Raw genomic sequence first — 10,627 nt, forward strand, 5'->3', positions numbered from 1 at the left:
TGGGGTGAGGACTTGGGGTTGGGAGGTGGAGGTTGAGGACTTGGGGTTTGTGAGGGTGGGCAGCGTTGAGGACTTGAAGTCACATCCTGCATTATATGGAATTTCCATGGCTCATTTATTTGTATTCTTTCTCTCTCCTATGGAACCAACTTCCTCAGTTTGTTCATTCCCATGTTTCCTCCAGGTCCACCACCACCTTAGGTGATTGATGTTTACCACCACCTCAGGTGATATCTCATCCAAACTCATAATTTTTCTTTCCCTTTTTTATACCTCAACTGAGCACATAATTATTTTCATGAGTCCTTCCCAAGCCCACTGCCTGCCTCGCAGGTTATTCTTCACCCCTCCCCCTCTCTCACCCTGTCATATTTTGTTCCATTTCTGTTGCATCCCCAGTTTCCCCCTTCCTCTTCTTGCTGTGTTTGAACTTATACCCAGCCTGTTAACCCCTTTTGTTCTTCTGCTCCTCCCTTTGATCGCATTCTTCCCCATACTCATTCTGTCTCCAAATGTCCCTCCTAATGTTATCCCTCCATATTGCCACTCTCCCACTCTCCACTATCTTTGGATCTTGAGTTTGAGCCCCTGTCGTTATTGTTCTAGTATGTTCAGGTCCGTTTTGTGTTCGAGCTCTTCCATGAGTCTCGACTTTGTACATAGAAAAATAAAATTATAGTGGAGCAGTCACAGCGATATCTCTCGGGTGATTTTTTTTTTCTTCCTGGATTTGTTTTTTCGTATTCGGAGCAATGTGAAAATGGTTGTCGGGTGAGGAATGATCAAATATCGACAGGACATTCACCTGGCTTGCTATTGTCCTAATTATTGCCTTTTCACTCTAAGGTTGTGGCCCCTAGTTCTGTCACTGCGCATGAAATATTTATTTACATATTTTGTCTATGAGTGACCTTTCATTGTCTTACACATTTTTTGTCACATCCTAATCACCTCCTTTCTAATTTATAAAGTTCTATCTTCTTTAGCCACGTTTTATAGCTTTATTTGTTGTTCACAAAGGATAACATATTCTCCATGATAACTCCTGTTCTCTCTTCTCTCTTCTCTCTCTCTTGTCCGTCTGGGTGGTGTTTATGTCAATATGGGAGTTTGTGTCTGGGTGGTGTTTATTTCCACATGGGAGTTTGTGCCTGGGTGGTGTTTATTTCCACATGGGAGTTTGTGTCTGGGTGGTGTTTATGTCCACATGGGAGTTTGTGTCTGGGTGGTGTTTATGTCAACTTGGGATTTTGTGTCTGGGTGGTGTTTATGTCAACTTGGGAGTTTGTGCCTGGGTGGTGTTTATGTCCACATGGGAGTTTGTGCCTGGGTGGTGTTTATTTCCACATGGGAGTTTGTGTCTGGGTGGTGTTTATGTCCACATGGGAGTTTGTGTCTGGGTGGTGTTTATGTCAACTTGGGATTTTGTGTCTGGGTGGTGTTTATGTCAACTTGGGAGTTTGTGCCTGGGTGGTGTTTATGTCCACATGGGAGTTTGTGCCTGGGTGGTGTTTATTTCCACATGGGAGTTTGTGTCTGGGTGGTGTTTATGTCCACATGGGAGTTTGTGTCTGGGTGGTGTTTATGTCCACATGGGAGTTTGTGCCTGGGTGGTGTTTATTTCCACATGGGAGTTTGTGTCTGGGTGGTGTTTATGTCCACATGGGAGTTTGTGTCTGGGTTGTGTTTATTTCCACATGGGAGTTTGTCTGGGTGGTGTTTATGTCCACATGGGAGTTTGTCTGGGTGGTGTTTATGTCCACATGGGAGTTTGTGTCTGGGTGGTGTTTATTTCCACATGGGAGTTTGTGTCTGGGTGGTGTTTATGTCCACATGGGAGTTTGTGTCTGGGTGGTGTTTATTTCCACATGAGAGTTTGTGTCTGGGTTGTGTTTATGTCAACTTGGGATTTTGTGTCTGGGTGGTGTTTATGTCAACATGGGAGTTTGTGTCTGGGTGGTGTTTCTGTCCACATGGAAGTTTGTGTCTGGGTGGTGTTTATTTCCATATGGGAGTTTGTGCCTGGGTGGTGTTTATGTCAACTTGGGATTTTTTGTCTCGGTGGTGTTTATGTCCACAAGGGATTTTGAGTCTGGGTGGTGTTTATGTCCACATGGGAGTTTGTGTCTGGGTGGTGTTTATGTCCACATGGGAGTTTGTGTCTGGGTGGTGTTTATGTCCACATGGGAGTTTGTGTGTGGGTGGTGTTTATGTCCACATGGGAGTTTGAGTCTGGGTGGTGTTTATCTCCACATGGGAGTTTGTGTCTGGGTGGTGTTTATTTCCACATGGGAGTTTGTGCCTGGGTGGTGTTTATTTCCACATGGGAGTTTGTGTCTGGGTGGTGTTTATGTCCACATGGGAGTTTGTGTCTGGGTGGTGTTTATGTCAACTTGGGATTTTGTGTCTGGGTGGTGTTTATGTCCACAAGGGATTTTGTGCCTGGGTGGTGTTTATGTCAACATGGGATTTTGTGTTTGGGTGGTGTTTATGTCCGGATGGGAGTTTGTGTCTGGGTGGTGTTTATGTCCATATAGGAGTTTGTGTCTGGGTGGTGTTTATGTCCATATAGGAGTTTGTGTCTGGGTGGTGTTTATGTCCACATGTAATTTGTGTCTGGGTGGTGTTTATTTCCAAATAGGAGTTTGTGTCTGGGTGGTGTTTACGTCAACATGGGATTTTGTGTCTGCGTGGTGTTTATGTCCGGATGGGAGTTTATCTCTGGACGTGTCTGAGCAGTGTTTGTCTTCGTACAACTTGGCTCCAGAGTCTGGATATGTCCAGGTGGTGTTTGTCTCTGGGCCACCTCAGCCACCTGAACCATTAAGCCAACAGGAGGCTTGTGCATGGTGTGACTTAATACTGATGATATTCCTGAATCTCAAGATTGAGATAAGTTTTTGAAAATCTTTGTTGTCTTTGATGATGTTGTGAATGACAAAATCTAATCAATTGTAATTTCTCCTTACATCTGAGGGCAACATTCTGATAAATATTTACACATCTGAAGCTTTTTGATCTGCTTTGTGGATTTTCAGAAAATTGCTTTTTACAAAGAAATCTGATTGAAAAATAATATAATTTGGTATCCCATCTGCTGGTATATACAGTGGGACAGAAGGGGAAAACAATGGTGGATCCAGTGGAGGGGGGGGGGTCACCAGGAGCACGTGATCCCCGTCCCCTCCGCCCTTACAATTATGTCACATGATCGTCGTGTGAGATATCACTGGAAAATCGACAATCGCACGACTTTTGGCAATTAATTTCACTCGGCAATTAATCTGAGCTGTGATACTTTTCGCTGCTGGTTGTGTATTGATCCCTGTGATTCAGTGTTTAGTTCTGTCTCCGAAAAGAAAGGTAACATTTTCGGAATCTTGTCCTACAGCAAAGCGCAGTGTACAATCGTGAGCTATTTCACTTTGTAATTCAAACTTTCAGTGGCAACATCGTCCATTATTATAATCAATGATCTGATGATCCAAAATGGCGAATTTAGGTTTCGTGCTCAGGGTCATTTCACCGCATTTTGTGTTTGTCCGTTCCATATTTTCATTGATTTGTATTGGAAACATTTTGTGTATTTACATTGTTGTTGTAAACATCCATCGCAAAGATTCCAAAATCTTCAGCTTTTCTTTCGAATCAGCCCGTGACAGGCCTGAGGCCTTTTCATCAAGTCGCTCGATATTCCCAAATTTCCCTGTGCCGAATGTAAATTTATGGTCGGACACTGCTAGCTCTGGATAGATTAACCGTTTTTTTCCTCTTAATGACAGGCCTTCGGCCTTTTCATCAAGTAGCTCGATATTCCCAAATTTTCCTGTGCCGAATGTAAATTTATGGTCGGACACTGCTAGATTAACCGTTTTTCCCCTCTTAGTGACAGGCCTGAGGTCTTTTCGTCAAGTAGCTCGATATTCCCAAATTTTCCTGTGCCGAATGTAAATTTATGGTCGGACACTGCTAGATTAATCGTTTTTCCCCTCTTAGTGACAGGCCTGAGGTCTTTTCGTCAAGTAGCTCGATATTCCCAAATTTTCCTGTGCAGAATGTAAATGTATAGTCAGACATTGGATAGATTAACCGTTTTTTTCTCTCTTAGTGACAGGCCTGAGGCCTTTTCATCAAGTAGCTCGATATTCCCAAATTTTCCTGTGCAGAATGTAAATGTATAGTCAGACATTGGATAGATTAACCGTTTTTTTCCTCTTCATGACAGGCCTGAGGCCTTTTCATCAAGTCGCTCGATATTCCCAAATTTTCCTGTGCAGAATGTAAATGTAGAGTCAGACATTGGATAGATTAACCGTTTTTTTTCTCTCTTAGTGACAGGCCTGAGGCCTTTTCATCAAGTAGCTCGATATTCCCAAATTTTCCTGTGGAGGATGTAAATTTATAGCGAACGAAGTGAGCTTAATACTTAACGCATGCACGTGTGAGAATAGGAAACAACAACAACAACAACAACAACACAATAGCCCTGGCTATTTGGAATCCATGTCGTTAGCTAAGACGTTTTGCTTCCGGTTGTTGTTAAACGCTGTGCGGTGTATAAACACAATTGGGTTTTATTTCTATCTTGTGAATATTATTTAACGCGTGCACATGAGAGAATAGGAAACAACAAAAACAACACAAGACTCTGGCAATTGTGAATCCGTGTCGTTGGCTATGACCATTTTGCTTCCGTTTTTGTTTTGTTTCTGTTTTTTTTTTTGTTTCTGGTTTTTCTCATGGGGAATGATGCATGCCGTTGAGATCATGACCAGAAGTGTTTATTTATTTATTCAATTATTTTTTCCCCAAAGTTAATTTTATACTTCCGAAAGTGATTTTTTTCATGACAGGAAGTGTTTATTTTGTATTTAACATTACCGGGAGTGATTTTGAAACTCTTTCCGGAATTTTTAATTTCTTTTATTCTTGACCAGAAGTGATTGTTTATTTATTTATTTATTCAATTATTTTTTTTTCCCAAAGTTAATTTTAATAAAGATATCTCCCGCATCATCAAAAAATATTTTTTAATCGTGATTTACATTATTTGATCGCTGATCCCCAATCCAGGCCGAAGTAACCGGAAATTGCGTCAAAATCATCAGCTGTGCGGCGCTTACAATGTACCACGGTATAGTTAGCAAGTATACAGTTGTGAACAAGTTTTATGTAAAGTCAGAAGCGAATGTAAGAAGAATTCTATGTTCGCTTCTCGGCTTTGCCTATTCCATATTAGTCAGACGCTGCTAGCTCTGGATAGATTAAGTGTTTTCCCCCTCTTAATGACAGGCCTGAGGCCTTTTCGTCAAGTTGCTCAATATTCCCAAATTTCCTGTACAGAATGTACATTTATGGTCGCACACTGCTCGCTCTGGATAGATTAACCGCTTTTTCCTCGATGATTACATTGACTTGAATAAGGCTTGGTGGTATATTTACCTCCACCACCGAAGGTGAAGGAGGTTGTTTTCACACCTTTCTGTGTGTTTGTCTGTGTACAGGATATCTCAAAAAGTTGCGAACGGATCCGGATGAAATTTTGTGGACAGGTTCGGTATGTGAGAAGGACGAACTGATTAGATTTCGGTGAAGTTCCAAATCCGTATCCGACTACTAGAATTTTTTAAGTGTTTCTTCACCATTGAGAGATTGGGCTAAACTGATAAATAGCACGATATCTCAAAAAGCCCTGGATGGATTTGGATGAATCTTGGTGGATATGTTGTGTGTGTGACATGGAAGAATCGATTACATTTCGGTGAAGATCCAAATCCGGATTCGACTACTAGAATTTTAAAAGTGATATTTCACCATTGAGAGATAGGGCGAAAAACGATATATTGCACGATATCTCAAAAATGTATTGCGCCCGATATGTTCTCATGGATCAGGCATTACGTAGCGGAGGTATGCGCTCTACCGAATGCCCTACTAATTCACAATACGAGATCATCTTAACCTTAAGTGAACCCCCCCTAAAATTTTCTGGATCTGCCCCTGGAAAGTGAGGGAGAGGGGTGAGTGAGGGGTGAGAGAGGTGTGGGAGAGGGAGGGGAGAGGGAGAGGCATGGGAGAGGGAATAGAGGGGGAGAGAGGATGGGGAAGAGTGAGGAGAGGGAGAGGGGCAGGGGAGAGCAGAGGGAGAGGGAGATGGGATGGGGAGAGTAGAGGGTGGGATTGCAACAAATGTGATGACCATTTTAACGTCCATCCAAGAGGTGGCACACATTGATGAATCACCCTGCCTGTGAAATACCTGGATGACAGTTTATAGCTGGGTCGGGATTCAAATCCAGGCTAGACAGCTTAGAACGAGTGTGCGTACCTCTTGGCTATCCTGCCATGATGTGATGATTCATTGCTTTGGAACAACTGAAAACATTTTTTACTCATTGTAATCATCTAATTTATTTTTCCCTCCTCACACCAGATATGTCCCCATGAAAAATTGAGATGCATTATCGCCATGGAAGCTAGAAGAGTGCTTGCCAATTGGCTTAAGCACTCAAGCAACCACTCCAATGAAATGGTTGATAAGGAATGTCTGGCTTCGTTAGTGATTGGCGATTGGCGATCATTCATATAAATACCATGCACCCAGAGACGCCTGGAATGTGAAGCAATGTCCGAATTGGACAAATGAACACTTTTTTTTTTTAGCAGTTGGAACTGCTGTTGAAGTCAACCAAGAAGTTTAAATTTTGAAATTTGGCTGAGTTTAAGAGATTCTCGAGGTTATGGCATGTGCTGAAATGAAATAAAGCCACATACACTGGCATCTCCGGGTGTTTATAAGCAATGAAATATATCCAACGATTGATAGGATTGAAAATGAGGCATTTGATGATATTGGTGAGGAAAATGAAAAAAAGTAAACGTTATTGTGAAGAAACCATTGCGGCCTGTTCCAAGTCAAAGCTTTGTTGAGTATTCCAAAAAAACAATGGTGAATTAAGACCACAGCGAGGTGACCAAGGATAACACCTTGATAAAGGCCGTTAATTATCTTCAGAATGGGTGTTTACATTAACCCAAACACCCAATTTTCATTAGTATCCATGCAAAGTTTGGGCCCGCTCGGTTTCTAGGTTTTGGAGTTATGGAGGAGATGGACTGATGGACGGACTGACACACACTGACATTTATTAGTGGAGACCATATATTATAGTGTGACCATTGTTTGTGGGGGAGGTGGTGAGGGATGGTTTATGCGCATGTAGAGGTGCTTTAAGTGTGGTTGGTGGGAGATTGTTTTTGCGTGGCTCGAGGTGGTTTATGCATGGCTGATGGGAGAAGGCTTGAGAACTGTTTTATGTGCAAGGCTTGTGGGAGATGGTTTTTGCACCCGCAAGAACCTTGAATACGAGAAGCACAGGGCCGTAAATGTAGAAGTACTGCAGGTCAAATTTTATGAACAGTGAATAGTCTGGGTCTGTAAATGTCGATTCTGCGAATGTCGGGGTTATGCTATATGCACTATGAAGTAGACCCAGGCATTTGCAGGGGATACGTACCTGAAAAATGTCGAATCTGAGAAGGTCGGGGAATCGTTTCAATAGGATTTTTTTTGTTTTTTTTACACTTCGTGATTGGTCTGCTAAAGAGATGATATTAATTCAATCTGGAAATTCTTCCACAGAAATGTGCCCTCTCTTATTCAAAGATTCATCCCACCTCGTCTTCAATTATCTTACCCATGCTGCCTCACGTGGTACTTTGAATCCTGTGATGAGGCAGTTGCTTTACAACAACTTGCACACTCCTCCTGGAAGGCAAATCAGACCTAAGGCAAACTTGGATCATTCCACAAAGCCTACAACAAGTGTGTGTCTACCCAAAAGTCATCCAGAAGACAACATCTGTCCAAGCTCAAGAATGAGGTTTCAAACTTGTCTCCCTCCTCTAAAACCTGGTTAAGCCTTGTCACGTCTGTCTTGTGTATGCTTGCCTTCCCTCACTTCAAATGGCACCACAAAGAGGACCAGTCGGCATGTGCTTTTGCAGGCCAATTTTGAAATGTGACTTGCCCATGAGAGATCATGGCTGAGAGTGAGACCCAAGAGTTTTTGTGACTGAGTGTCTCTGAGAGGGTTGGTGATAAAGTAGATGGGAGGATTTGCTGTATGATCCTTATAGATGGAGATTTCTCAGGATTGAAAGACATATTCCAATTGTTTGACCAATTTGTGAATATGTCATGCTCTGGGGAGAGAGAAGAGGCTGCCTGTCTGTCAGAAGGATGAGAGATGTCATGACAAAGAGTGGAGTCATCAGCAAAGAGATAAAGAGGATTTTTCCAGAGTCAGTGAGATCATTGATGAAGATCAGGAATAAGATGGGGGCCAAGAACAATGCCTTGGTGTAATCCAGCCTTGACAGGAGAGGAGATGAAAAGGTTCCATTGAGAACCACATGTTGGGCACAAGAGTGGAGGAAGTCAGTCATCGAAGAGTGGAGTTGGCCATGGATTCCATAGGCAGACAAGTTGGAGAGCAGGGCCGGATGCCAGACTGTATCAAAAGCTCAAGATCTGTCCAGAGAGATGGCCATGATCTTATGACTGACATTGAAGGAATCCACTATTGTTGGGAGAGTAGAAGCAGCATGTCTAAGGTAGAATGACCAGGTCTGAATCCAAATTTATGATCTGAGATTCGGCTGTTGGAGAAAAGGTTCTCCTGCCTTCTGCTCGTGAGGGACATGTGCCTGCTCCCCGGACAGATACGCCTGGCCTCTTGGGAATTTTCTGGGTGTCTTGTATTTACCCCTTTGTTAACCTCTGCCATCTTCGAAGATGGATGGAGGTTACTGTTTTCACCCCTTTCTGTTTGCATGTTTGTTTGTGAACAGTATTACGGAAAAACTCCTCGACGGATTTCGACGAAACTTGGTGGGGGGTTAGGTATGGTCCAAGGATCATGCCATTAGATTTTGGACTTGGTCCAAAATCCAATATGGCCGCGATGGCGGCCATTTTGAAAAAATATTTGAATTTTTTTTTTTTGCATTTCTACATGTTTTAAGTGATTTCCAACCCCCCCCAAAAAAAAATTGTTAGAGAAAAAAAAATTTTTGCAACTTTTTTTTCAACAAAATTCCGATTTCTTTTTTTTGCATTCCTAGATGTTTTAAGTGATTTCCAACCCCCCCGCCCAAAAAAAGAACAACTGTCAGCACTGTTGACGTCATATTTAATGAATAAGATATAAGGTTCACTTGAGTGACCCAGTAGTATTGGCGGCGGAGGTTTTGCACTCTCCCGAGTGCTCCCCCTCCAGTTTGTTAAGTGTGTCTGTGTGTGGGAGTGCTCCGTTTAGGTGTTTATTTATTTGTTTCTAGGTGCCTTCTATTTGTTTTGCTTGATTCCTTTCCTTTTACATAATTGTTGAACATTTGATTATTTTATTTATTGTTGCATATCTTGCATTGTTGTGCCTTTTTTTTTCGTTCAGGTGATTGAACCCGCAAAATCCCCAGTAAAGTCTCCAGTTGTTTTACATTTCCCACGCGTGAAAGGTTCCCATCAATAATTTGAATGTCTCGGCTGTAACCGTTTGACCATCTGCACACGGTCAGTTTTAAGTGGCCATACACGCGACTATATATACATTGTTGTAGTTTTCACCGGTGCGTCGCCACGAGCACGACCACCAGATGGAGCAGTGGAGTCACCATGGCTCGATTGCCCCGAATCGCAGTCGTAGCTTCCGGACAACTCCGAAAACCTGCTTCGGGTGCCTTAACGCACCATAAATTGCCAATATTCTGTCCTTGCGCTTTTGGGTTAATCGCCGAATCTCAATATACCTAATTATCCACGCAGACAGAAGTATCGAGAATTTATACCTTGACGGAACTCGTACGGAAACGAGCCGCTTAGCGAGCCCGTTCCGTGTGCGATGCCGAGCGGTTTTAATCGCCAAGTTCCGCCGGTCCGATTATCCCGTTAACGTGGCCCAACGGCCAGCTAATCCCTCACACGCACGACACACCCAGTCAATGGCAGACATGGACACGATGAGCTGAATGCATTTAACGAATGGGGTATTTATTTCTACACAGGCAATCAATGGGGGGGAAAAGGGACAAGTAAACGAGCAAAGCCTACAGCCGATGTCTACTCGTTTATATACAGGCACATACTTATATCAGTTCTACTTATGAAAAGACAAGGCACCACAGACTTTCACACAAAACCCAGAAAAGAACAGGGCTCGTGAGCCTTTATTTGTCCTCGGAGCCTGGATGACCGAGGGCTCACAAGAGGCCGCGCAGGTTACCTTGCCACCCCTTGTGACGACTCGAAGGTCTTCAGGTCGGTGACCCCTGGTGTCTCTGTTTGGTCCTCGCGTCGCAAACGTGCCAGTCACTTGAGTGGCTTGAGCAGCTTGGCGAGCAGCTTGAGCGGCTGCTTGGTCTCCCTCGGTGGCCCGGCTTCGTCGCGGCCCCTTTTGGTGGGTCTGGCCGGCGGCGCTTTCAGGGGAGTGAACGGGTCTTTTGCTCTTCCCGAGTTGATGCTCTTTAGGACCCGTTCACCACCTCAGCGACAGCTGCCCGACCGCCGTCAGCCCGGACCACCAAACTCGCCATCACTGCTGGCACCTTGCCCGGAGACACCGGCTCC

Source organism: Eptatretus burgeri, chromosome 4 (assembly GCF_056783735.1).
Source record: "Eptatretus burgeri isolate ZD-2024b chromosome 4, Ebu_testis_v1, whole genome shotgun sequence".
In the NCBI taxonomy this organism is placed as follows: Eukaryota; Metazoa; Chordata; class Myxini; order Myxiniformes; family Myxinidae; genus Eptatretus; species Eptatretus burgeri.